Genomic DNA, 27,790 nt, shown 5'->3' with positions numbered 1-27,790 from the left:
AATAACAGGGTATTTGTGAGGATGAATTGACATATTTCTAAAGTACTTATCACAGGGTCTGGCATGTAGTTAAATGCTCCATAAATTCTAGTGAGTAGGGTATGGTTTTTTTTTTTTTAAATTGATGTATATTTGGTTTACCATGTTGTGTTTCTGGTATATAACAAAGTGATTCATATATATATCTGTATATATCTATATATTCTTTTTCAGATCCTTTTCCAATATAGGTTATTACAAAATATTGAATATAGTTCCCTGTGCTATACAGCATGTCCTAGTTGTTTATTTTCTAAAGTTTGTTAATCCCAAACTTCTAATTTATCCTTCTCTCCTTCCTCCTTTGGTAACCATAAGTTTGTTTTCTATGTCTATGAGTCTTCTTCCTTTTTTTTTTTTTTTTTTTTTTTGCTTTTTATGGCTGCACTTGTGGCATATGGAAGTTCCCAGCTAGGGGTCTAATTGGAGCTGTAGCTGCTGGCCTACGTACAGCCACAGCAATGCCACATTGGAGCTGCATCTGTGACCTACACCACAGCTCATGGTGATACCAGATCCTTAACCCACTGAGTGAGGCCAGGGATTGAACCTGCATCCTCATGGATACTAGTTGGGTTCATTACCACTGAGCCACAACAGGAACTCTCTGTGAGTCTTGTTTCTGTTTTGTCACCAAGTTCATCTGTATCAGTTTTTAGATTAGGATATGGGTTTTTTTTTTTAAAACCTTCATTCTCCATTTTGCATCATGGCTTGAGCAAGAGAAGAGCGGTGGCATTTGGTGCTGATTCTAAGTGGAGGAAGCAACCGATAAAGCATAATTATGCTCAGGAGATATCCCCAGAAAAGTGGTTGTAAAGATCTTAGTGTCTATTCATCAGGAAGCCTCGTTCCCTATCCTTTCCCCTTCCCCTGGAAACAGGTAAAACTGAACAAGTGAGCAAAACTGATGAAGAAGAGCCTAAAGAGTGGGAAATAAGGCACCCAAGGAGACTGGGTGGCCATGGGACATAGAGAAGAGGGAAAGTCCCAAAGGGTTTTTTTCCCACCAACTGTAAGCCCAGTGGCCCATTGACAAGTAGGACATGGGGGAGGGTTTGTGGAATGCTCAAGAGTGGAGGAGCCACCCCCAAATTCTGCCTCTGGTGGCATCCTTTGTGAACTGGATGAGCCTTCTTCAACAACAGAAAGGCTTGCTTCAGGCATGGCATATACAAACCATTCATTTCCTCTAAAGACAAATTCCATGTTCGGACAGTAGTTACTCCTGCCTTAGAAGCACTGCCCCATGGCGCCCAGAGTGCTGCCTGATGATTTGATTCATCCAAATTTAATTATGATTCAACCCATTAGCCCAAAGGCAAAGGATGTTTAGTCCGACTGTGACCCTTGCATGCAATTCATTCAGCGAAAACCATTGCTCACACAGGAAGCCTATTTAGAAATGATTCAGAATTGGAAACCTTTACAAGTATGAAGATCTGAATTTTTGTCCTTGGAACTGGACAGCTAACCCTTAAGCAGGATAATTTTAGTATGTGCAGACTTTTTTCCACATGGGACAAGAGAGCCTTTACTCCATGATTTTGCGGAGAAATTTTCAGTTCACTTGGTATCTTGTTTGAATCAAGATGACCAAGTGGGAGAGAATGAGGATTTGTTCCAAGTGGAAATATTTAAATTAGGAAGGGATCAAAAAATATCTACGACTATTTTGTATCATCTCCAAGGGAACTCACAACCTCACTTTAATAATATGCTAAGAAATTTCCATCTGGAATAGAAAAGACAATGGAGTCCAAATATGGGTGTCCTAGTGCCCACATATGGTGCTATTCAGAGCCAGACCTCTGGATTATTCTACTTTGCTGAAAGTTCTTGTAGAACTTGACCTTCATTTTGGGGAGGACAACCAGAGGAACTCTTGATCTGTCACTGAGCTAAAATAGAAGTCCAAATATTATGTTAGCTAGCTCACATCCCAGAATAAAACTTGCAGCTTTTCATTTTTTCCTGAATACTTAATGCATCACCCAGACGGCAATGGCCAGAAGCTTCAGGCCAGAGATTGGGTCTTGTTTTGGAACCTGGGGGGTTTCAGGTGGGATTTAGATAACTGACCTCTGGAGGCATCTTGTGTCTGCTAGTGGATCAGTCAGGGTCCTTGCTGGTGCTTAATCTCAAGGATTATTGGTTAGAATTTATTCAAGATAAGCACTGCAATTCTTAGGACTAAGATCCAATAATGAGTCAATACAAGATTCTAGTTAGCACATTAGTTATCTATTGCTGAGTAATAATATCACCACAAACTTAACAGCTTAAAACAACACACATTATTTCACAACTGCTATAGGTCAGGAGTCTGGCATGGCTTAGATGGGTCCTCTAGTCCTCTGCTTATAAGACTACCACATGGGCAGCAGGCTCATCTGAGACTTGGCCGGGGAAGGATTCACTTCTTTTTGACGTTATTTTTGATGTGTTGGGGGTCTCAGTTTCTTGCTTGCTGTTGGCTGAATCTTCCCTCCAGTTCCTCACCACATGGACCATCCCAACAAAAGCACTTGCTTCCTCAAAGGCAGCACGGGAAAGAGTTTCCTTGCAAGACAGATGTTATAATCTTATGCAGTGCAATTACATATGTCCCACCATCTTTGTCCAGTTATACTGGCAAGGACCAGCTTCTATTCACACTTAAGGAGAGGAGATCATACTAGGCAATGAATCCCAGGAGGATACTATGAGTGTCAGATGGGTCATGGATATGGACCTCAGAGTCCCTCTGTCAGTCAGCAATACTTAAAAACAAATAACACTTCATGGTCAGGAAGAGAAGTAAATGGAGTGGTCATTGCACATGCATACTTTACCAAAGCATGTGGGGAAAAGAGATGGAATGATCATAAAATGCGAGCCCTATCGACTCAGGAATGGCCCACTTAGAATGGTGAGCCTGTCTCCATCTTTTCCCTGATGGTCACAACCTACAAGAGGTGGCCTCTGTTTGGATTGTTGAGTACTTCTAGGAAGGGACAATATTGAATAGGGAATAAGCTGCTCTCTATATTCTCTCCTAGTGAGTAAATACAGAGCCCAGTTAGTGAACCACCAACAGGACAAATTTCTTTATCTTGCAAAGAATTTGTGTATTCTTTGTGCATGTCTTGATGGGCGTAGACCTGTTAGATGTTAAAATAGTTTCCACTGTAGCTACTCTTTCTGTTCCCGACATTCCTTATTGATTATAAGGGGCTTCCCTGTTACCATCTTGTTTTGCTGCCTCTTGGGACTCTGCTCATGTTCTCTCTGGCTCTTAGTAGCTTCAGCCTCATTAGAAACATTTGGTATTTAAAGTGAACTCACTCTAAGCTCTCTGCTCCACACAGTAGGTATGCATGCACAACAACTTGCAAATATGCTATGTCCTTCTGACACAACCCCCAGGCTTGCTTCTTGGGCTACGTGTTGTTAATGCTTGGCTGCCTTGGGTTGGAGCCTCCCAGTAGCAGATTCTGAGACAAGGATTGGAATTTAAGTAGTTTATTTAAGGAGATGATTCAAGGAAATAACAGCAAGGAGTGGGAAGGTGAGACAGGAAAGAAAAGGAAGATATTAAAGGGTGTGAGATCAAGCAAGTTACTGCTGTGTGTGGCAGCTGTTTTGTTCTGCGGGGTGACACCCTAGAACTTGCTTCCAGAGTTGTTGTCCTTGCTCTCACCCCCAGAGTGAGGGAGTTGAGCCTCTTCAATCCTTGGTTGAGGACTTCCTTGGGGTGTGTTAACTGCCTCTCATTTTTGGCTTGTTCCTTTGTGGTCTAAATAGGCTGCAATGGCCAGCAATCACTTTAGGGAGAGAGTAGCTGGTGCTTGAAATTGAAAGCCATTGGTTTGCAAACACCTATCACATCTGCCTCTCTCTTTTGTCCCCTGAAAAGAACCTGGCCATTCTCATCACCTCATTTCTTTCTATGCCAACATAGCTCCCCTCTCGATGCCTCTGCGTGTCAGACATCACTATTCCTTGGTCACCGAGGATTGAGCTCATGGGATTATCTCCAATTTTCCAATGAGGAAGCTGAGGCTTGGAATGTGCAAGTGACTTGCCTAATGTCACATGAGTGGTCAGTGACAGGTCTTGTTACTATTCTACAAACAGGGTGTCCCAGAGGTGGAAAGGGGCCCATGCAGCTTTGCTTTCAGAAGCCCTGACACTGAGAAGCTCAATGACCCATTCTAAGATGAAAGGGGTCACATTCCTCTGTGACATTTCTCTCTAAGCTTCCTGTTCTTAAACTTCCTGTTTCCTCCACGCTGAAATCGATGCACTAGCTCTCTGTAATTGCAGAGATATTTTAATAATTCTTCTGAATTTTTGACATGCTACTAATTCCAATTTGTTCTAGAACCTTTGAATAAACAGATATCCCCTCTAGACCTTATTTTCCTTATTTGGTGAGTTTTGGGGACCCTTTGAATCCTAACAGTGTGCAGCAGGTGACAGAGGACTTGCCTTTTATAGTGGGCTGGACGCAAAGGACAAACTCAGACTCTAATTTTTCAGATAGGCTGTGGTTTGAATAACCTTCATATGTCAAGCAGAAAATATTGTAGACCTTTTCAAATATTCACGGGCATGTTCTTTGTCTTCTTGAGCAAAGACTTAAAAGTGTGACAGGAATAGCTACTGATGTGACTAACTAGGGCCATGGCAGTAAAGGCTTGTGAAACATAATGTACTAGAGATAGCATCTCCAGGAGAGAAACCACATTCCTCTCCTTGTGCGTGAGTTTCTGAAGGTTGTCAGCAAGCTGAGGGCAACATCTTTTCTTAGGACAAGCTAAGATATTCAGCTTTACCCCAGAGCGAGTATCAAATTACCTGGGAGTGTAAGGAATACACAATGGTAGAGATTTTATTTCTAATGAGCAGAGACTGAAAACACATTTGGAAGTCTATCATGATGTTTCTTTTCCTACCTCAGTCTAGTGATCTCATTGGGTTGAATTCTCCGTGGTTTGGCCTCAAACTCTTTTCATTCCCATATCCATCTTTCCAATGTGCCGCCCCATGTGATAGTCAACATCTCTCCTTCCAAGTTCTGACTCCTTTTTATCTTACTGACTCCTAATCTTTTATGCAACCTGCTGCAAGCTCTCACTGGCCCTTGCCTCCACAGTGTTTTATAAATACTCCATGTTTTATAAAACATGTGCACGTGGCAACTGAGGGGGACAGGATGGGGAGAGGCAGGCAAGCCTCTCCAGGCCAGGCTGTGTGCTTTTCCCTCAAGGCTGTCTACGCTCCTTCCAGATATCAGATAAGAAATGGAAGAAAGTCTTTGCACAGCAGATGGGGAAACTGAGTCACCAAGGAAGGACTTGGTTGGGATTACATGACATAGGCAACCAAAAGGACAAACTTCAGATCATCTGATTTTTACTGCAATCTTTGATCCAATGAGATGATTCTTCCTTCTAGAGGAGGGGTTGCAAACTCTGACCCCTGGGCTGAATCCTGGGCACCATCTTTTTGACAATGAAAATCGTATCAGCATACAGAGAGGCCTCCTGGTTGACATGTCATCTACGCCTGCTTTTTCCCGTGTTATCACGTGTCATTATGGCAACCTCCCTTGTAGCAGAGATCCTATGAGCCGCAAAGCCTAAAATAAGTTCTCTCTGGTACTTCTAGAAAGGTTTGCTGAGTCCAGAAGGTTATAAAACCTTGAATATCATGGGGTTGATATTTCTCATAGTTGACGTTAGAAATATGGCATAAAGCCTGATTAAAGCTTCAGAGGCCTCAAAGAAAGTCATCTGACTACAGCAGTTTTCTTTCCCATCACTGTATCAGTCAGGGCTCTCCAGAGGAATAGAACCGAAAGAAGATATATATGCATATGTGTTATATTATTACATATAATTAATTGTATATATATATTTATTATATTATTGTTATATGTTACATATACTTTTATATGTATTTCTCTATTTATGTTATTACATAATATATATTATTACATAATTATATACATATTTATCTATTTATTTATTATAAAGAATTAATTTGCATGATTATGGAGACTAAGAAATCCAGACCTAGGAGAACCAATGGTGTGAGTTCATGTTCTAGTCTGAAGACAGGAGAAGACTGATGTCCCAGCTTAAAGGTAACCAGGCAATGTTCCCTTCGTGGAACAGCAGAAACGAGTCCGACTAGAATCCATGAGACTGCAGGTTTGATCCCTGGCTTTTGCTCATTGCCATGAGCAGTGGCATAGGTTGAGGACTCGGCTTGGATCTGGCATTGCTGTGGCTGTGGTATATGCCGGCAGCTGTAGCTCTGATTCAGCCCCTAGCCTGGGAACCTCCATATGCCATGGGTGCAGGCCTAAAAAGCAAAAAAAAAAAAAAAAAAAAAAAATCAGGCAGAGAGAAAGGATTTTTGGAACTCTCTTGTGGCATAGCAGGTTAGGGATCCAGCATTGTTACTGCAGTGGCTCAGGTTGCTGCTGTGGCGTGGGTTTGATTCCTGGCCCCAGAACTTCAGTATGCTGCAGGGGTAGGCCCCCTGCCCCAATTTTTTTTCTTACTTAGTCTTTTATTCTATCCAGGCCTACAACAGATTAGATGAGGCCTGAAACATCCATCCACACTGGGGAGGGCTTTCTGCTTTACTCAGTCTTCTGATTCAAATGTTCACCTCATCCAGAAACACCCTCACAGACACGCTAAGAAAACAGTCAAAAACCTGGGCACTGTGGAGCCCAGTCAGGCTGACACATAAAATGAACCGTCACAATCCTCCTTCCCACCCTGGGAGTGGGGAGTTATTATTGCAGCTCCTTCTCCTTCTCAGTCCAGACAGGAGCTGTGAGACATCTTGACCCTTACTGCATCGTGAACCTTCTGCAACTCGGTGCAGTAGTCTGTGCTCCAAGGAAGGAAGTCTTGGAGTAAAGCCATCAATGGTAATCCCAGAAGTGATGACACATCAGTCCTTATCCAGCCTGAGTGAAGGACACAGATCTCAGGCAGGACCAGCTCCGTAAGTTGGGAGGCCAGGTACATAATAAAAACGCTGGGCCCTTGTTAATAAAACCAACAACACAACCTATTACGAAGTTCAAGACGGCAGCCACAGAGCATTACATCAAGTGCAGGACCCACCTGAGAATGGGGCCCTGTTCAAATGCACAGCTTGCATGACCAGGAAGCTGGCCCCGATCCTGGGACTTTAGAGCTCAAAGGGACATCCGAGGGCACCTCTTCATAGATGATGACAGTTGTACTTCGAAAACTGGCTATTCGGCACTTCTCATCTGACTACCTGGAGCGGAAGTGCAGTCAGTCTTGGCAGCGCTGGAGAGGGGCCTCACCAGCAGCCCAGGCTTCTCTGACTTGGCATCACTTGCTGGATTGTGTGATTTCTGGATCTAAAGAGTGGGTCTTCACGCCACTCAGCTCCAGCCTCCTCTCAGCTCTCCCCAGTACCTGGATGCTATTTTTAGGTGCCCCAGGATGGAGAGGTTTGACTTGTAATTTTCATGCCTGAGGTTTGGGTTTCACAGGAAATGTTTCAAAGACTTGAATACAATGCAACGCATGCATATCAACTAGGGCGTATTGGTTTTGCTCTTGTTGCCTGACCATTAAGAATTTCTTGTCTTCTCGTTGCTCCTTCCTAACTCAATTTTCTCTACCTTCACAATTCTCTCTTGGGCCAGTTCCTGAGCCTCTCTCACTGCCACATGAATTTCCTTTCCCTGTTTGCTCCCAACCCCTCTGCTTCTCTACAATGAATGATTTCCTCTTTTTGCCAATTTCTTTTCAGTCTTTTCCAGACACTCTTCTTTTATTCTTTGCTGTGATCAGAGTCTCCTCTGAATTTTTAGACCCTAAATCTAAGGACTGACTTTCTCCCTTTGTCCCCCCTGGACTGATCGCACCTACAACTCATATTTAACCAGGGCTCCTTCCCCATCCCCATCATTGTCTTCATCTTACAGACCTTCTCTTCAAGCTCTTCTCTTCATTGGGTTGCTAAAGTATCAGAAAATAAGTGACCAACCCGTCTGAATGCCTTAGTTCATTCATCTTGTCTTTGCTGTGCTTAACTTCCCATCTTCTTGGAACCTTATTTAGTTTATATTTCCAACCCTCCTATACTGCTGAGAGGAAACTCATCCTTTAAACTCTTCTGCCTTAAACTAAAAAGAAAGAGCACATAGTATATGCATGATTTGCCTGCATTGGAATCTCTAATGAGGAAGAGATTGGAAGTTCAACCCATAGTGGCTGAACCAGCAGGTGATGCTCTTAGGAGAGGTCAGCTTGGTTATGGTATTAGGTAGCCCTGGTTGTGGTATTAGGTAGTCCTGGTTATGGTATTAGGTAGTCCTGGTTATGGTATTAGGTGGTCCCAAGGTGGGCAGGTGCCCAGTTCACAGGGAACATATGATTGAACAATCCATCTGATGCTTGTAAGAACTAGGCATATATCTGTAGGCACAGGTGATGAATCAAATGCCTGAATTTGCCTTGAGTCCTCTTGAGTTATGTCAAAGATTCATGCAAATGGTGCCAATGATCAGAAGTTACTTGATTTCAGTTGCTACGATTCAGTCCTTGATGTAGGAATTTGTGCTAATACATTTCTTTAATATTTGGTGCAATGTACTTTTTTTGCTAGGACATATCCTTTGTTTTCTTTTTATCACTTTTTTAGTCTTCTAACAGAGGGACCAGTCCTTGCCTCATAAAGAAATATAAGCAATGCCATGTCTTCATAAAGAAAGGTCTGGAGTTCCCGTTGTGGCTCAGCAGCTTAAGAACTCGACTAGTATCCATGAGGATGCAGGTTTGATCCTGGCCTCGCTTGGTAGGTTAAAGATCTGGTGTTGCCGTAAGCTGTGATGTAGGTCGCAGATGCAGGTCGGAGCTGGAGTTGCTGTGGCTGTGGCGTAGGCCTGCAGCTGCAACTCCTATTCAACTTCTAGCCTGGCAACTTCCATATGCTGCAGGTGCATAGGGAAAAGAAAGAAAAAAAGAAAAGAAAAAAAAGTCATTGATCTAGAAAGCACATTCTTCTTATTTAAGTCTTATTAACTATCTTCAAGACATGATTTCATCATCTCATATGTGTACAGACACTGGGTCTTGAGTAACTGCTTGTGCATTGACTATGGCATAATCCTTCACAGTGACTTCTGTGTGGTAGGGTCAGAGCTTGGCAATTCACTCTCCTTGTAAGTGCTGGGTAGAATCATTTTACAGGTAAGAACATAAGTAATTCCTGAGCAAAGTCTTTCAAATCTCTGACCACTTGCAATATTACACCTCTCAGATTTACTCACCTGAACTCCATGGTGAGAACATGGTTGAAACCATGAGTTGCAGCTTTTTGGAAAATCTCCTTTGGGTGTGAGATACCTAAAATCTAGGACCCTGAGTATTTGGATTGCTGAAAAAGAAAGAATCACTGTGAAGCAAAGTGCCTAGAATGAAATGTACAGATATATACATTTGTGTGGACATGCAAATGCCAGCCAGTTCTTCAGCCTTGTTAACCTCCAATATAAATCATCACTCTTGTGCTATTGGTCATTTTGCAGAAGTGATATTGTCCCTCTTGTTTAGAGACCGATCCAATGTAGTACATTTTTTTTTGGTCTTTTTGATTTTTTTTAAATTTTATTTTTTAGGGCCACACCCATGGCATGTGGAGGTTCCCAGGCTAAGGCTAGGGGTTGAATAGGAGCTGTAGCCACTGGCCTATACCACAGCTCACAGCAATGCCAGATTCTTAACCCACTAAGTGAGGCTAGGGATTGAACCTGCATCCTCGTGGATGCTAGTCATGTTTGTTTCCACTGTGACAGGACAGGAACTGCTGTAGTAGATTTTCTTGACTGGAGAGATTGTGGGAGCTATGATTCTGGTGCCACGAGCCCTCTCATTTTGGAAAACATTATCATTTGTGATAAGGAAGACGCTTGAAGATTTCACACTAATTTTTCTAATGCCCTGTGCTTTCCATATGTACACACTCATGTTTTTCCTTCTGCCTAGAGCACTTCCCCAGCTCTGGCTGGGTAACTCTACCCACTCTTTTTTTTTTTTTTTGTCTCTGCCTTTCTAGGGCCGCTCCTGCGGCATATGGAGGTTCCCAGGCTAGGGGTCTAATTGGAGCTGTAGCTGCCAGCCTACTCCAGAGCTGGATCTGAGCTGAGTCTGCGACCTACACCACAGCTCATGGCAATGCTGGATCCTTAACCCACTGAGCAAGGCCAGGGATTGAACCCGCAACCTCATGGTTTCTAGTCGGATTCATTAACCACTGAGCCACGATGGGAACTCCAATTCTCCCTACTCTTAAAGACCCAGATCAGGAAGTTCCCTTGTGGTGCAAGATACGGTGTTGTCCCAGCTGTGGGCAGGCTGCTACTGAGGCAAGGGTTTGATCCCTGGACTAGGAACTTCCAAAGGGAAAAAAAAAAGATACAGATCAAAATGCCACCATTTCCAAGAAGCCATTGTCAGTCCTTTCCAGCAAAATTAGTCTTTCCCTTGCATCTTCTTCCCTTGCTCTTGGTTTATAACTCTTCTAAGCATCTATCACGGTTTGTCTGGCCCAAGAACAGCTCATTCCCAGGAAAGGGCTCAGCTTTTGCTACCTTGCAGGCAAATTCAAAGTTTGGACAATTATCTGTTTGTCCTGATTTTTCCCATGGAGCCCAAGAAAGTGCCTTGCTTATCATGGGTTCTTCATAGCTATTTGTTGAACTAAATTAGATTACATTTTCTAAATGTTTATAAACAAGACAGCATTGCCTTACATGGTTTACCAAAAAAAAAAACAAACAAAAAACAAACAAACAAACAAAAAAAAACAACAAAAAAACAAACCCCCAAAACAAAAAAACAAACAAAAAAACCCCAAAACCAAAAAAAATCTGTTGGGCTAAAAATAGACAAACAAGAACTTAAGTTGAAGGGTTACGTCTTACACAATGAGGCTGTGTCGTTTTGGATGTTTGGAAAGCCTCTCAGAATTTATGCTTCCTAAAGATCCTGCTGCCCTAGCATTTTGTCCACATGCTAAAAGGCATCAGAATGGATTTTGATAAAGGGGAATATTTTTAGGCATTCTAATCAGCTCAGCTCTGCCAAATTCTTGGCCTTTGGTATGTGCTGCAGAGTAATGTCAGATGCTCACACGTACACACGTTGACATTTACAAGGCATGAGACAGGCTCTGCCAAGTTCAGAAACAAAGCCCCCGCTTTTGATTGGTTCACCAGAACTTCCTCAGATGCAGTTGATCTTTGCTACTGGAGGAATGACGGGCTGCTGGTGCCAAGTGAATTTCCATTCATTTCTTCATTTCAGGAAATAACATTTGCGTGTGAGGGTCAGGTGCCCTGTGAGGTCGTGGATGCGTAAGGTTACACATCAACTGAGTGAAGGGGACCTTGGGCTGCTCTGGTGTTGGTGCCAGTGGAAGCTCAAGCTGGTTTAGAACCTCTGGTGTGGGATTAGTAGAAATGGACGTGAATACACTCCATTCCAAACATGTCCTAGATGATCTTAGAAAATTCCAGATAAAAATCCAAGAGGTCTATTCTTTTCTTTCTGAAAAAAAAAATACTATCTTTTATCTAAAAATAAAAAGAAAATGCTATTTTATTTTTGTGCTCCAGAAAAACATCAGAGTATATTTAGTAACTTCTGTGATTCCACTGCCTTTTTTAGATGGAGAAGTATCCCAGAAAAGAGAGAGCAGGACAGCGTGTGTGTGTGTGTGTGTGTGTGTGTGTGTGTGTGTGTACACTGAATCTCTGTCTAGGTAAAAATACTAGTTGAGTAGGTTATAGGAAAGGATTTTATAAGACTCAGAAGAATAAATTCTATTTCCAAAATAGTGTTGTTTTATGAAAAGTGTTTCTTTTTACATTCCATAGTTAACTCTATGAGAATTGTGAGTGGTTACCTCCAGGGAGGAAGTACTGCTGAGAATTCAGATCACCTGCCTTAAAAGGTACCATGGAATTTACACATTACGGGACACTGTTTCCCTGTTAGGGTCCAGGATGACACCCATTGTACCCTTTCTCTGGTGCTGCTGAGAATGTTAACCCTTCTGCTCTCATCAGGGCCCCGTGGGATGAGGAGAACCCTGGGAGAGGCCAGACAGTCTATTCTGGCCACATGTCGAAAAACACACAATTTTTTTTTTTTTTTGCCTATGCCCATAGCATGAGGAAGTTCCTGGGCCAGGGGTCGAACCTGAGCCACAGCAGTGACAACTCTGAATCCTTAAGGGGCTAGGCCACCAGGGAACTCCATGCACACAATTTTATGATTCAGGACACTAGCAATTCTGGAAACATATGAGCCCTCTCCTGGCACTTTTTACCTCTTAAGCCTGAAGAATCATTACTGTTAAGTTCTGAAGTTATTCTGTGGAAGTGAGGCTGTGGTGATGACCATTCAGAGGCCAACCACAGCAGTGAAGTTTGGGATCCCTTACAGAGATGTCTGGCAACACCGGCCCCAGACGTCCTGGCCTCTCCTGGCTCACTGTGCTGTGACAGAGGGATGGTCCTGTCTGCGAACATGTCTAGAAAATTGTTATTCTTGCAATATAGCTACATATTTTCTTCTATCAAAAAAAGAAAGTGTTGCAATTAGACGTGCATGCTTCCATGATCCTGAGTGCATCTATTCCATCTAAGGACAGAGGCTCCCTGGCTGGGATAGAGAGTCAGCACACACAGTATCCTGGAGTAGCTGTGGGGACAATAAGATTCCATTCCACTTGGTCCTTAAGCAGCCGTGTGTCCACAGGCAAGTCACTGCATCACATTTCTTCCTCCGATGGGAAGAGGAGAGAGAGGAAAGCCATGAGGCCAGCTCTGAGTTATGTTGAAGACAATAAATCTAAGAGGAAGGTGAAAAGTAGAAAGCGCTAGAGAATGTAAGGTGGTGGTGGTGTTTATTTACTGAAAAAGCAGCTGTTTTTTGGTCTTTTTAATTGTCACGAGACACAGGGGATTCATTCCTGGTTGTCAAGTTAACCCAGATAACCAGACTGGTGATAGTACTCTCAGGTATTTCAAATTATATTTCTTTCAGCCCTGTAAGAATAGACTTCTGGGCCTAGCCTATTTACCAGCAAATAGGAGCTGAGAAAATGTAGATTAAAAATTGGTTTCAGCACTTAAATGCAACAATCTAATTTTATTTTATTTTTAAAAATTTTTAAAGATTTTAATTTTTTCCATTATAGTTGATTTATAGTGTTCTGTCAATTTCTACTGTACAGCAAAGTGACCCAGCCATACATATACATATATCCTTCCATCACAAGTCACTAGATAATAGTTCCCTGTGTTATACAGCAGGATCTCATTGCTTATCCACTCCAAATGCAGTAGTTTGCACATATTAAGCCCAAACTCCTAGTTCATTCCACTCCCTTCTCCTCCTCCTTGGCAACCACAGCTCTGTTCTTCAAGGCTGTGAGTTTCTTTTCTTTCTTTTTTTCTTTTTTTTTTTTTTTTTTTTTTTTTGCTTTTTAGGGCTGCTGCACCCGAGGCATATGGAAGTTTCCAGACTCGTGGTCAAATTGGAGCTGCAGCTGCCAGCCTACTGCATAGCCATAGCAACTGTGGGACACAAGTTTCATCTGCAACCTACACATCACAGCAATGCCAGTTTCCCCACCCCTGAGTGAGGTCGGGGATGGAACATGCAGCCTCATGGATTCTAGTCGGATTTGCTTCTGCTGCACCACGAAAGGAACTCCCCATGAGTTTCTTTTCTGTGGAAAGTTTCATTCAACAATCTAATTTTAGAGGTTAGAAAAAATTGAGCGGGACTCATTTTACAAACAAGATGTCAGATGAATCCAACTGTTTTTAGATTTAAAGGGTTTTATATTCTGTCCTATTTATTACTTTCCTATACCCTATCTGCGAACTAAAGTTTTTTTTTTTTTTTTTTCAGCTTTGGTTCTCACTTAAGATCCAGTAAATTTATTTATTTATTTATTTATTTATTTATTTATTTATTTGGTCTTTTTTGCTATTTCTTGGGCCGCTCCCGCGGCATATGGAGGTTCCCAGGCTAGGGGTCGAATCAGAGCTGCAGCCCCCGGCCTACGCCAGAGCCACAGCCACGCAGGATCCGAGCCGCGTCTGCAACCTACACCACAGCTCACGGCAACGCCGGATGGTTAACCCACTGAGCAAGGCCAGGGACCGAACCCGCAACCTCATGGTTCCTAGTCGGATTCGTTAACCACTGCGCCACGACAGGAACTCCCAGGTTTTTGTTTTTTTTTAAACAAAATTTTTGCTCATGGTGGTTCTAAACAGAACATAGACATTAAAAATTGGCTTCAAAATTTTCTGTTTAAATCTTTTTTTGAAACTTTTTTATTTTTTAAAGTTTTATTGAAGTATAGTTGATTTACAATGTTGTGACAATCTCTATTGTACAACAAAGTGATTCAGTTAGAAATATACACACATTCATTCTTTTTCAGATTCTTTTCTCACATAGATTATCACAGCATATTGGGTAGAGTTCTCTGTGCTATACAGCAGGTCCCCATTGGCCAGTCATTCCATATGCCTCAGTGTACATATGCCAATCCCAACCCCCCAGTCCATCCGTGCCCCTACCCGTCCCCTTTGGTAACCACAAGTTTGATTTTAAAGTCTGTGAGTCTGTTTCTGTTCTACAAATAAGTTCATTTGTGTCCTTTTTTTAAAGATTCCACATATAAGTGATATCATATGATGTTTGTCTTTCAATGTCTAACTTCACTTAGTATGATAATCTCTAGGTCCATCCATGTTGCTGCAAATGGCATTATTTCATTCTTTTTATGGCTGAATGATATTCAATTGTGTATAGGTATCACATCTGTTTTAAATCTTCACTGTAACATCTCTCTGCCCTTGATTTATGGCTTGTTTTAGGCACATGATTTCCTAGAGAAAAGGAAAAGAAAACAATTTTTTAGTCTACTCCTTCTAGAATGAACCATGATGGAGTTTTTACTTAGCACATGGTACCTGTAATAATCTTCCTCTTTCAATCATGCTAAGCCCAGTGAAATCCTTTAACAGTAGATATGTCTATCAACATCAACCAAAATGAGGGCTGGTTCTTTTCAGTATCATTTAAGAATTCATACATCTGCTAGGAGGCCAAGAGCCCTTAAAAGTATTAGGTGAAGAATGTCTCAGGATTTCTGTGTGTCATGTTCGTGAATAAATGTATCTTAATACTTTTTGAAGTCTCCAAACATGGTGAGTTTGGAAGAGCTTGCTAAAAAGGGAGGTTACAGCTAAGGGGTGGCTATATTTCAGCTGCCAAAAAGTCTTTCATTTTTTAAAAAAGAGACTGAGCCAGGTTTTAGTCCTGACCCTGATCACAGTGAGATGATTGAAGCTTGAGAGTTACTTAACTTCTCCGAGACTTTGGTTTCTCATCTGCAGAATGGGTTTGGTCTAGCAGACATCAACTATTAGTTCCAGTTATTAAACTAGCTGATTAAACTTTCACATACTATACCGTGATCTTCTAAACAGTGGTACACAAAGTGAGAACCTCACAGCTAGAGACTAAAAATACTAAGGGAACCTAATTTCATACTTAGAAGATTTTTCTTTTTTCCCCCCAAAGCTCATTCTATAGTAAGATTTCCACACACTTTCCTTTTTCTTAATTTAACCTCAATACATGACCGAATCCTTTCATATAGTAACGCATGTAGTTGGTTAGTTAAAAGGGTAATAAAGCGACTGACTTACCAATGGTGATTTTTATTTCTCAACTAGTTGTTTTGGTGTGTAAATGTATAGTTTGCTGTTTTGTTAGAGAGTATGCCAGTGTTTGGAAGAGAACATCAACATTACAAAGCCATAAAACACCTTGGACATCCTTGTAAAGGCTGCACATACTCTCTGATTATACTCTTTCTAGTTTCTTGGTAGACTGATCAGTTAAATTGGCTGATAGCCACATCGTCTTAGCCATCTGCCATTTACTCATCTTGCTTGTAAAAATACCATCCTCTTTGTGCTGTCAGCAGAGACTATGTTATAATAGCAAGACCGCCTCTTAGAGGGTCACATTCTGAAAGTCAAGTTTAAGTTTACCAAGTGCTTAACAATGTTGATATTTATACTTCTTGACTGGAATCTTAAACTTAAAAAATAATACTTATTTTATTATTTTTTTTTTGCTTTTTAGGGCCATATCCATGGCATATGGAGGTTAACTGCTGAACCTCGAAGGGAACTCTGTAAAAGGTCCTTACATTCTTAAAATTAGAGCCCTGGAGTTCCCGTCGTGGTGCAGTGGTTAACGAATCCGACTAGGAACGATGAGGTTGCGGGTTCGGTCCCTGCCCTTGCTCAGTGGGTTAAGGATCCGGCGTTGCCGTGAGCTGTGGTGCAGGTTGCAGATGCGGCTCGGATCCCGCGTTGCTGTGGCTCTGGTGTAGGCCAGTGGCTGCAGCTCAGATTCAACCCCTAGCCTGGGAACCTCCATATGCCATGGGAGCGGCCCAAGAAATGGCAAAAAGACAAAAAAAAAAAAAAAAAAAAAGAAAAGAAAATTAGAGCCCCAAGTGTGTGGTGTTTATTGTACAACAGTATTTATCCAAAATCTAAATCAATTTGCTCAAATATAGATGATGTGTTGGATATGGTAACACCAACAATTCGGTTGCCTCCAAGGATTTGGAGAAAACAAACCAGAAAATGGAAATTCTATAAAAATGCTAAGGAACAGGGCAGGAATGTTCCCACCCCGACCCCAGCAGTCTCGCTCTGACAGTGCAAAGAGGACCAAGTTTTAAAAATTAATTAAATTGAAATTTAGTTGATTTATAGTGTTGTGTTTGTTTCTGGTGTACAGCAAAGAGACTCAGTTATACAAACATACATATATATATACATATATATGTGTATTCTTTTTGAGATTATTTTCCATTATAGGTTATTACAAGATATTGAATATAGATTCCTGCGCTGTACTGTGGGACTATGTTATTTATCTATTTCATACATAGTAGTGTATATCTCTTAATCTCAAGCACCTAATTATTTATGCCTCACCCTATCCTTCCCTTGGCAACCATAAGTTAGTTTTCTGTGTCTATGAGTCTCTTTCTGTTTTGTAAATAAGTTCATTGGTATCATTTTTTTTTTTTAGATTCCACATATAAGTGATATCATATGAGTTGAGGGACCAAGTTTTAAATGCCACTTAGTTCCATATAATTGATAATTCTGCATGTGCTCCCAGAGGATGGAAGACGTGTTTCCATTTTTCTATTTTCAGTGCACTGTATTCATAAGTTTTTTTTTTTTTTTTTTTTCTTTTTAGGGCCGCACCCATGGCATATGAAAGTTCCCAGGCTAGGAGTTGAATCAGAGCTGTAGCCACCAGCCTATACCGCAGCCACAGCAAAGCCAGATCTGAGCCACATCTGTGACCTACATCACAGCTCACGGCAACACTGGATCCTTAACCTACTGAGCAAGGCCAGGGATCGAACCTGCATCCTCATATCCTCATAGATACTAGTCAGATTCATTTCTACTGAGCCATGAGGGGAACTCCTAAACTTTTTGATTGTTTGGAATTTTCTTTAGGAAACTGAGATACTCCAGTAATCATTTTCAAACCTCATGGAATCCTCTAAAAATAACTTGAGGGAAGAATTGAGCCCAAGTAATCCAATACTTGATGGAAGCCAGGGTACAGATAAATGGCAAAGTCAAGTGAAAAAGAACGCATTCCAATCTACAACCTTCATTAAAAGCTTACGGAAGTCCACAAGCAGATGATATTTCTTTTGTCTAGAGGGATTTTCCCTCCAAAGATTTCGTAATTACATAACATGAAAATTCTTTTTTTTTTTTGTCTTTTGTCTTTTTAGGGCCACACCTGTGGTGTATGGAGGTTTCCAGGCTAGGGATTGAATTGGAGCAGCAGCTGCTAGCCTACACCACAGCCACAGCAATGCAGGATCCAAGCCATATCTGTGACCTACACCACACCTCAAGGCAACGCTGGATCCTTCACTCACTGAGTAAGGCCAGGGATTGAACCCTGCTGAGCCACGATGGGAACTCCGAAGATTCATTTTTAAAATTTTTATTTAAAAATATATTTTTAATTAGAACATAGTTGACTTACAGTATTGTGTCAATTTCTGCTGTATAGCATCACTATATATATACAGTCATACATATATATATATAAATATATATATATACAAATTCTTTTTCTCATTCTATCGTTCATGAAAATTAATTTTAAACTAGTAATGAAGTAGAGGTATTGTGATTCCACAATGTAGCTTCGTCTTCATTTCTGGACTTTTCCTTTGAAAGTTAAATACAATTGTGTGTGTGTGGGGGGGTTTTACATAGGACCAACCACCTGAAGTAAGCTACTGGGTATCTTCACCATCTCGGTAGTCGCTTGGCCACAGTCACATGATCAGAAAGACAGTAAGAATGGACTTCTTACAACGTAACACTGGATTTACTCCCGTCCACCACAAAGCATCTCCTTTCTAGGCCATAGCAATGCCCCACGTTGGATCATTCTTTTCTTTTTTAAGTTTTATCGACGTATCATCAACGTATAATGTGTGGTACATGTTTAAAGTGCATATTTGTTAAATTTTCACATAAATACACACCTGTGAAAATATCACTATGAGCTAAATGTATAGCACATATGGGGGCACACATTATTCCCCAGAGTTTCCTCATGTCTCTTTGGAATCCCTAGACCCCACCTTCCTGACTCCCCCCACCCCCATTCCCAGCCAGTCATTGATCTGTTATCACAATAGATTATATTTTCTAGAATTTTATATCAATGGAAACCTAAAGCGAATTTTTTTGATCTGGCTTCTTTAATTAGGTACAGCTATTTTGGATTCGTTCTGATCATTGTGTCCATCTGAGCAATATTTTCAATTTGTCTCTCCCCCCTTCCCTTTCATATTGAAAGCATCAGCCACACCTTAGACTCCATGACCACGACGTGTGTGTACAATGGTTGCAACGGATCCCTCCAGAAGGCTCCATCCCCCATCACTACTGGTTGAAGGCGTCTTCACCTCTTGACACACTATTGCAAGTAATTTCTTTTTCTTTTTTTTTTTAATTGACGTGTTGTTGATTTACAGCATTGTATTAATTTCTGCTATACAGCAAAGTGATTCATACACACACACACACACACACACACACACACACTTTTTTTTTTAAGGCCACACCTGTGGCATATGGAAGTTCCCAGGCTAGGGGTCAAATCGGAGCTGCAGCGAAGGCCTACACCACAGCCACAGCAACACCAGATCCAAGCCACATCTGTGACCTCCACGGCAGTTTGGGCCAATTCCAGGTCCTCAACACTGAGACCAGGGATGGAACCCACATCCTCACTGACACCCCGTTGGGTTCTTAACCTGCTGAGCCATACCTATATACACTCTTTTTAAAAAGTCTTCTTTTCCATTATGGTTTATCACTGGATACAGAATACAGTTCTCTGTGCTATCTGTAGGATCTTGTTGATTAATCCCTCTGTGTATAATAGCTTCATCTGCTAACCCCAACCTCCTAGACCACCCCCTCCTTGAAACCCCTCATCCGTGGCAACCACAAGTCTGTCTTCCATGTCTGTGAGTCTGTTTCTCTTTCATAGATAGGTTCATTTGTGTCATCTTAGATGCCACATATAAATGCTATCATATGGTATTTGTCTTTCTCTTTCTGACATACCTCACTTGGTAAGAGAATCCCTAGTTGCATCCATGTTGCTGTGATGCATTATTTTGTTCTTTTTAATGGCTGAGTGGTATTCCATTGTGTATATATACCACATCTTCTTTATTCATTTATCTGTCCCTGCACATTTAGGTTGTTTCCATGTCTTGGCTATTGTGAATAGTGCTGCCGTGAGCATAGGGGTGAATGTATCTTTTTGAATTATAGTTTTGTTTGGATATTTGCCCAGGGGTGGGATTGCTGGGTAATATGGTAACTCTATCCTTAGTTTTCTGAGGATTCTCTGTACTATTTTCCATAGTGGCTGTGCTGATTTACATTCCCACCAATGGTGTAGGAAGGTTCCTTTTTCTTCACATCCTCTTCAACATTTGTTATTTGCAGACTTGTTAATAATGGCCATTTTGATTGGTGTGAGTTGGTACCTCATTGTAGCTTTGATTTTCATTTCTCTAATCATTAGTGATGTTGAGCATTTTTTCATGTGCCTGTTGGTCATTTGTAAGTCTTCTTTGGCATGAAGATCTTCTGCCTATTGTGTGATTGAGTTTGTTTGTTTTTGTTGTTGAGTTGTACGAGTTGTTTGTATATTTTGGAAATTAAGCCCTTTTGTTGGTCACATCATTTGCAAATATTTTCTTCCATTCTGTAGTTGTCTTTTCATTTTGTTTATGGATTCCTTTGCTGTACAAAAGCTTGTATGTTTGATTAGGTCCCATTTGTTTCTTTTTGTTTTAAGTCTATTGCCCTGGGAGTCTGATCTAAGAAAAAATTGGTATGATTTTTGTCAGATAATGTTTTGCCTATGACCTCTTTGAAAGGTTTTATGGTTTCATGTCTTATGTTTAAGTCTTTAAGCCATTTGAGTTTATTTTTGTGCAACATAAGAGGGTGTGTTCTAACTTCATCACTTTCCAGGTGGCTGTCCCACTTGCCCAGCATCACTAGTTGAAGAGACTTTTTCCCACTGTATATTCTGAAATATACAGAATGCAGTGCATACTAAGTGATTTCTGACTGGGTATCCTGCTTTCTCCTATTCTGTCTTCCTTCAAACCCTTTCTACGTGGAGCAGCCAGAGTGATGGCTTAATTAATTAATTAATTAATTTTGGGGGGTCTTTTTAGGGCCACACCTGCAGCATATGGAAATTCCCAGGCCAGGGGTCAAATCAGAGCTGTAGCTGCTGACCTATACCACAGCCATAACAACGCAGGATCCGAGCCATGTATGCGAACTATATCACAGCTCATGGCAATGCTGGATCCTTAACCTACTGAGTGAGGCCAGGGATTGAACCTGTGTCCTCATGGATAATAGTCAGGTTTGTTACCACTGAGCCACTACAGGAACTCCCCAGAGTGATTTCTTAATAGGCTTGAAGTCTTCCAAATTCTTCCCTTCCCACCATAAAGTCCCCATGCCCCAAATATTATAAGCCTTCCATGGTGAGCAATGCCTGAGACTCAAACCTCTATTCTCCGCCCCCCACCCCCTTCACTCTTGACAATGGGACTTGTTTGTGCTCTTCAAGCCTGTGGAGAGATGCTTCCCCACCTGAGGGTTTTTGAACTAGCTCTCACATCTTCCTGGAGTGCTCCAGCTCCCCTGAACTTCATATTAGATCGATTACATTTTTATTTTTAAATTAAAAAAATTATTAAAAAAATTTGGTCACATTCACAGCATTCGGACGTTCCCCAGGCCAGGGATTAAACCCAAGCCACAGCACGGACAATGCCAGACCCTTAACTGCTAGGGGAACTTCAAGATAGATTAAATTTTTGATTGGCTTAGCTTAATATCGCCTCCTTTCAGATCGCTCAACATAAAACAGCTTCACTTTGTCCCACAGCATCATAACCCTGATTCTCAACATAGCTTATCTATTTCATAAGCTATGCTTATTACACACACAGTTCTTTAAAAAAAAAAGTCTATTTTCTGTTGATTGTCTTCATATTAGCATGCATGGTAGTGAGAAAGGCCCTTGCTTATCTCACTCACCTCTGCCTTCTCAGGGCCCAGTGATCCTTGTGAATGAATGCAGGGGTGATGCTGGGTTTAATTCTTCTTATCTCACAGCACCGCATTTCTCGTTATCATCTGCTTACTGAAATGACAGGCGTCCACGCTGTGGTGAGGAACACCAACTCTGAAGGCAGATGGACAGGGCTTGGATCCAAGCTCGGCTCCTAACCAGAAGGGGACCTTTAGACAAGTGAGTTTCTCGGAATCTCAGTTCCCTCCTCTGCAAAGTAGAGCTAATAATAGTATTCACCTCGAGGTATAATTGAGAAATTAAAGGTGTAAACATGGTAACAGTGATAAAGTACAGAGAACCCAGCTGGCCGCGTAGTAAGTCCCCTTTAATTGCCAGGGGTTCTTACTGTAGGATGTAAGGATATTACTTATGTCATATAGTTTTGTTCTGTATATGTAATACGAAAATTTCATGCTTTTATTATTTATATATTTACACGATAGAAGTAGCATTAGCTACTTTCTTTCTTTTCTTTCCTTTCTTTTTTTCTTTTTTCTTTTCATGGCTGTACCTGGAGCATATGGAAGTTCCTGGGCTAGGGGTCGATTCCAAGCTGCAGCTGCAGGCCTATGCCACAGCCACAGCAACACCAGATCTGAGCTTTATATGTGACCTATACCACTTAACCAGATCCTTAACCCACTGAATGAGGCCAGGGATTCAACCTGCATCCTCACAGAACCCACGCTGGGTTCTTAACCCGCTGAACCACAATGGGAACTCCTATTTTTATTATCCTATTATTTGATAGAGTAGCAAATAAAAAGTGCTATAAAATTTGTGAAGTACCATAAAATAGATGCCAGCCAATTTTCCCTTAGCTGGCGCTGTTACAAAATTCAGACATGTTTCTCCTGGTAGCCTTTCCTCCTTTCTTTCTTCCTCCCTCCTTCCTTCCCCTCCTCTATTTCAAAGAGCTGTTATTGGGAGTTTCCATTCCAGCTTAGTGGAAATGAATCCCACTAGTATGCATGAGGATGTGGGTTCCATCCCTGGCCTTGCTCAGTGGATTGGGGAATCCAGCGTTACTTTGAGCTATGGTGTAGGTCATAGATGCAGCTCGGATCTCGCGTTGCTGTGGCTGTGGTGTAGGAGCTCTGATTCCACTCCTAGTCTCGGAACTTCCAAATGCTGGGGCTAAGGCCCTAAAAAAGCAAAAAAAAAAAAAAAAAGCTTTTGTTTCTTTATTGTAAGAACACTCAACATGAGATATACCCTCAACTCTTTTTGAAGTGCACAACATATTTATGGGCACGATGTTGACAGCAGATCTCCAGAAGTTAAAGCATCTTGTATAGCTGAAACTTTGCGAACGTTTTTGACATAGTAGCGGTAGAACATGCTGTTACAAAAATTTTCCTGTAGGTGGCAGCAGAGGTCTAAGGTTTGGAAAAAACTCCAGGGTCCTTGCAGACATCCTATATCATCAGAAAGGGTGAGAAAAATTATCCCATGGGTCTGTTTTGTATCTTAAAATTCCCTTTCATAATTGTTTCTGGGAAGGGGTGTGTCATGGTATTTCGGGAAGCGCTCTAATGCAAATGATATCTGGGAAGCGGGAGCTTGCCTATTATTCATCAAAACCTCAGGCAAAATGAGAACATTGGTGCATTAATAGGATGCAAGGAAGTGGAACTGAAGGTGGAAGTGAGATAGGGGCGGGTAGCAGGAAGAAAAGCGCTTGGGTTTGGGCGCGTCCCAGGACGCCTTGATCTGCAGCGAAGGGCACAGCCAGGTAAAGCCAGAACTGAAACCTTTAAATCACCCCTCCAGAGCAGTTCCCTCTTGGCCGAATTTAAAAAGTGAACGCCTGGAAAAACATCATCCATGAAATTTAAATAACATGCAGATTACACAATATGTATATGTCAGATTCTCTGTATCTTTTATAGATCAGGGGAATCATAAACTAGCTAAAAGGAGACCAGGAATGTTGCAAGGATTCAGATAATGACGCTCTGCAATTAAATGTGAAGTTCTTCTTAGCCACCACCAGAGGGCAGTATTACCCCACAAAACGATTAAACCAACCCGTTCATTTTGTGAGCTAAGTGGACCGCGTATTAACTACGTGGGCTTTCCACTTGTAGCAGTAATTGGAATTAAGCTTGTAAGGAACAATTACTTTTATTTGCGCTTTTTACATAGATAAAATATACTTTTGTTGTTTCTGTTGTTACTTAGGTATAAAGTTATTGTCTGGGATTTTCAAATGGGAGCCTAAAGGGTGTATTATCTGTGACCCTGCATTTGAGGATTCAAAATTATCAGTGAAAAACAAACAAACAAACAAACAAACAAACAAACAAACAAAAAACAGCATAGGAGTTGAAGTATAAAGCCTCAGGGCCAGAATATATCAACTGCTGCAAAGTTGCAAGACAAACAACATAAGTTTGTTCCGTTCATAATTAACTCTTTTTGATTGGCAGCCTATGGCTTTTTTCCTAATAGCATAAAACAGAATGGTTACAAAATATGATTCCTATGGTTTACATGTTTTATAACCATTTGTGTATAAAATAGATCTCGGTAAGTGCATTCATGGGTTGAAGAGTTTGCCAAGGTGATTATCAAATGAGATCCTGTGTGTAAACTGCCTTGCCTGAGCCTTAAGCATAGCAGAGAATTGTAATAAACGGAAGCTGCTGCTTCCGTTTATTAAGAGAAATAATAGATTAGGGAATAGGCACAACAGTCCTTTCCTATGGTGAGACAGGAGCAGCCAAACGGTGAAATATCAGGCTGATGCTTTAGTGGGAATATCACAGGGTGAGCTGTCTGCTCTGCTTCCCTAGCTGACTGTATCAGCGCAGGAAAAACAACACAGGGTTCTGTCTTCAAGAGGCGCTGCAGACCCTGGAGCCCAACAGTGAACTGATCACACCTTTCAAGAATAGCAAATCTATAGTTTTCTATATTGCTCCATTTAGATGAAATTTCCAATGCAAACTTAAAGAAACACTTTTGTGGGCAGTTTTTGCTGGGATCAACTGAGTGCCTGGTTTCTTGGAGAGCTTCAGAGCGACACACTATTGGGTAGCCACAGTGACATTGCAGGTTCAGGATACCCTTGGACCATACAGGGCATAATAAGCAAAGATGAGTGGTCTTAATGGCTGGTATCATCCAGGTTTCACCATCTTCACTTGTTTTTGGCTTCTTCCTCTTCTAGTAGGTATAATTCCTTAAGATCCCTTGTTTGAACCAATTTAGACTCTAGTTGTGCTTCCAGCTTTTCTTCCCTCTCTTCCTCCCTCCCTCCCTTCTTTCCACCTCTTCCTCCCTCCCACACCTTTCTTTCTAGGTATCTTAACCCAGCCTTGTTACTTACTTCTATTTGTCTTAGACCCAAACATCAGAAGCAAACTCTTTAACTTATTTCTTGTTATGGACTGAATTATGTTCTTCCTTCTCCCCATTTACATGTTGAAATCCTCACCCCTCAGGACCTCGGGCTGTAACTGTCTTTGGAGATAGGGTCTTTCAGGAGGGAGATGAAGGTTAAGTGATGTCATCAAGCTGGCCTGATGTGATGACTGATTTCCTTATATGACGACTTTAGGACACCAGACACACAGAGGGGAGACCCTGTGAAGACACGGAGAAGACGGTGGTTTCCGAGCCCAGGAGAGAGGCCTCAGAGGAAACCAAACCTGCTGATGTCTTAATCTTGGACTTCCAGCCTCCAGATCTGAGAGACCATAACTTTCTGTGGTTTAAGTGGCCCAGTTTGTTACTTTGTTACAGCAGCCTTAGTGAACAAATACATTCCTATAGAATATATATATAGTATATTATGTATATATATCCTATAGTATTAGAATATTATTCTATATTATATATATTCTATAATGTGTATTCTATAATATTATAGAATATATATTACAGATACATTTTATGTAGAATATATATATGTATTATTATGGAATACTTCAGGAATTTGTGCCTCATCATTGCTCAGAAGCCATGCTTATCTTCTCTGTGTTCTTTTTTTTTTTCCCCTGGCCACACCCTTGGCATGCAGAAGTTCCCAGACCAGGGATCAAACCCACGCCACAGCATGACCATGGCAGATCCTTAACCCATTGTGCCACCAGGGAACTCTGTCTCTGTATTAGTCTAATTTTAGTATATGTGCTTCTGAAGCTAGCTTTCCCCTTAGATTCCTTAGCCTCTAAAATTTACCAAACTTTTTTTTTTTTTTTTCTTTTTAATAGGCTTTCCTGCACCTAGGGCCTCACCCCTACCGTCACCACACCTCACTGTTGCTGCCCACCTGGCCTTTGCGTGTGTGTGCACGCTCACAGACACTGAATCACAGCATTTCTGAATGGTTTCAGGGCACCTCTACCAGGCACGGCATGTTAATTCATTTTAATATTTAACATCACCCTGTGTGCCTAAGCGTCATCAGGAAGTGGAACAAACTTAAAAATGGTGGTGTGGGGGTGGGGAGAGATGGGGGCCACGACTAAAGAGAAGATGTTGGTCTAAAACTTTCTCTTACTGTTGTGCAAAAGAGACGCTTCTCCCTCAGGCCAACGGCCACGTGTCTACTGGGCTCCTTAAAATTCCCGTGTTTGGGTGAAAATACTGCAGATGGCAGCATGACCTCACACATGATGATTTTAGAGCAAAGCCGCTGCATCATTGTCCCACTTTTTCTTCTTTTTTTTTTTCCTAGTGGGTAAGTTACTGGAACCTTTTTAAAAATGATTATTTATGGTGAAAACTTGGACAGGCAATTATGCCTGTTTTTCAAGTTCACTTCCATGGCCTGTACTACAAAGTACCAATCAGTAACATCCCCTTGAAAACCCTCTAGGCAAAAACGTTGTTATTCTAGCTACCCACTCGGAGCATCCCAAGGTTAGATTTCAACCTTATTTTGAAATGAACCTTCAGAGATAGTCCCAACCTTCTTTCAAGTTTCTAAAGAGAAATTTTGCCAAATGTTAACAAAGAAATAATTATTCTCAGAACTTAGGGAAATAAAGTGATGAGACCAAGAGCTGCCTTTTAGACTGAGGCCAACATACTACCCTGTAACGGACTTAGAGACACAGTTCAGTTTTCCTCCCATTCATTTTTTTTTTTTTTTTTGGTCTTTTTAGGGCCACACACATGGCATATGGAGGTTCCCAGGCTAGGGGTCTAATCGGAGCTGCAGCTGCCGGACTAAACCACAGCCACAGCAACATGGGATTTGAGCCACATCTGTGACTTATGCCATAGCTCACAACAACCCTGGATCCTTAACTGAGTGAGCGCAGGAATGGAACCCACATCCTCATGGACACTAGTCAGGTTCTTAACCTGCTGAGCCGCAAAGGGAACGCCTCCCCCCATTCATTTTTAACCAATGAAAATAATTGCTTCGGGAGCTGCAATAATGTCTGTTTTCAGCAAAAGCTAAAATTCTACACAGCAGTTCAGCAAATTTTTTTCTCATGAGGTCCAGGCAGTAAACATTTTTAACTAACTGGCATGGCTGTGTTGCAATAAAACTTTATTTATAAAAGCAGGTGGGCACGTTTGGCTGTGCATAGTTTGCTAACCTCTTTTCTAAACCTGGGCTTGCTGACCTTCTGAGAAAAACGTCCCTCTCTCATCTCCTCATACACCTTAAATATTGCTAAGATTCATATATATTTCAAGCCTGACCTTGTGTCTTTTTTTTTTTGGAGGTAAAATGTTGAGCTTGACATCAGAGCCTCATTTAATCACAGTGTTGGCCTGGGCATGGTTCTTCTTTTTTTTTTTTTTTTTTTCTAATTTCTTCCTATGGGCCCCACCTGGCTTGGGTTCATCCTTCGGAATAAAGGTTTGGATGTGGGACTGTACTTATTTCAAAACAGGCCCTGTAAGTGTGAAGGTAATGAGGCAAACGCTTTTCAGGTACCTGG

General features: G+C 41.4%; 1 long non-coding RNA gene and 1 other non-coding gene across 8 annotated transcripts in view; one reads left to right on the top strand and one right to left on the bottom strand.

Annotated features, from left to right (window-relative positions):
• The window catches only part of LOC106505844 (uncharacterized), a 458,785-nt gene that overhangs the window by 66,779 nt on the left and 364,216 nt on the right, over positions 1 to 27,790 (top strand). For 3 of the 7 annotated variants that reach the window (XR_014825111.1, XR_014825112.1, XR_014825115.1), the window contains one exon: positions 19,056 to 19,184. The exons of 1 other annotated variant lie outside the window; for it this stretch is intronic. This is a non-coding gene — a long non-coding RNA (uncharacterized LOC106505844). Of the gene's footprint in view, positions 1 to 19,055; positions 19,185 to 21,922; positions 22,059 to 25,446; positions 25,536 to 27,790 lie in introns of those variants that run through there. 3 more of the 7 variants (XR_014825113.1, XR_014825114.1, XR_014825118.1) reach the window with 2 other exon arrangements.
• Positions 25,801 to 25,902, bottom strand: LOC146397849 (U6 spliceosomal RNA). Its single transcript, XR_014825357.1, has one exon. It is a non-coding gene; the product is annotated as a U6 spliceosomal RNA (small nuclear RNA).

This window comes from Sus scrofa, chromosome 13 (assembly GCF_054392235.1).
Source record: "Sus scrofa isolate SSC_HxYL_T2T_F1_AM1 chromosome 13, Sscrofa_HxYL_maternal_Yorkshire_Landrace_v2.0, whole genome shotgun sequence".
Lineage (NCBI taxonomy): Eukaryota > Metazoa > Chordata > Mammalia > Artiodactyla > Suidae > Sus > Sus scrofa.
This window is presented reverse-complemented; position numbering and strand designations above follow the sequence as displayed.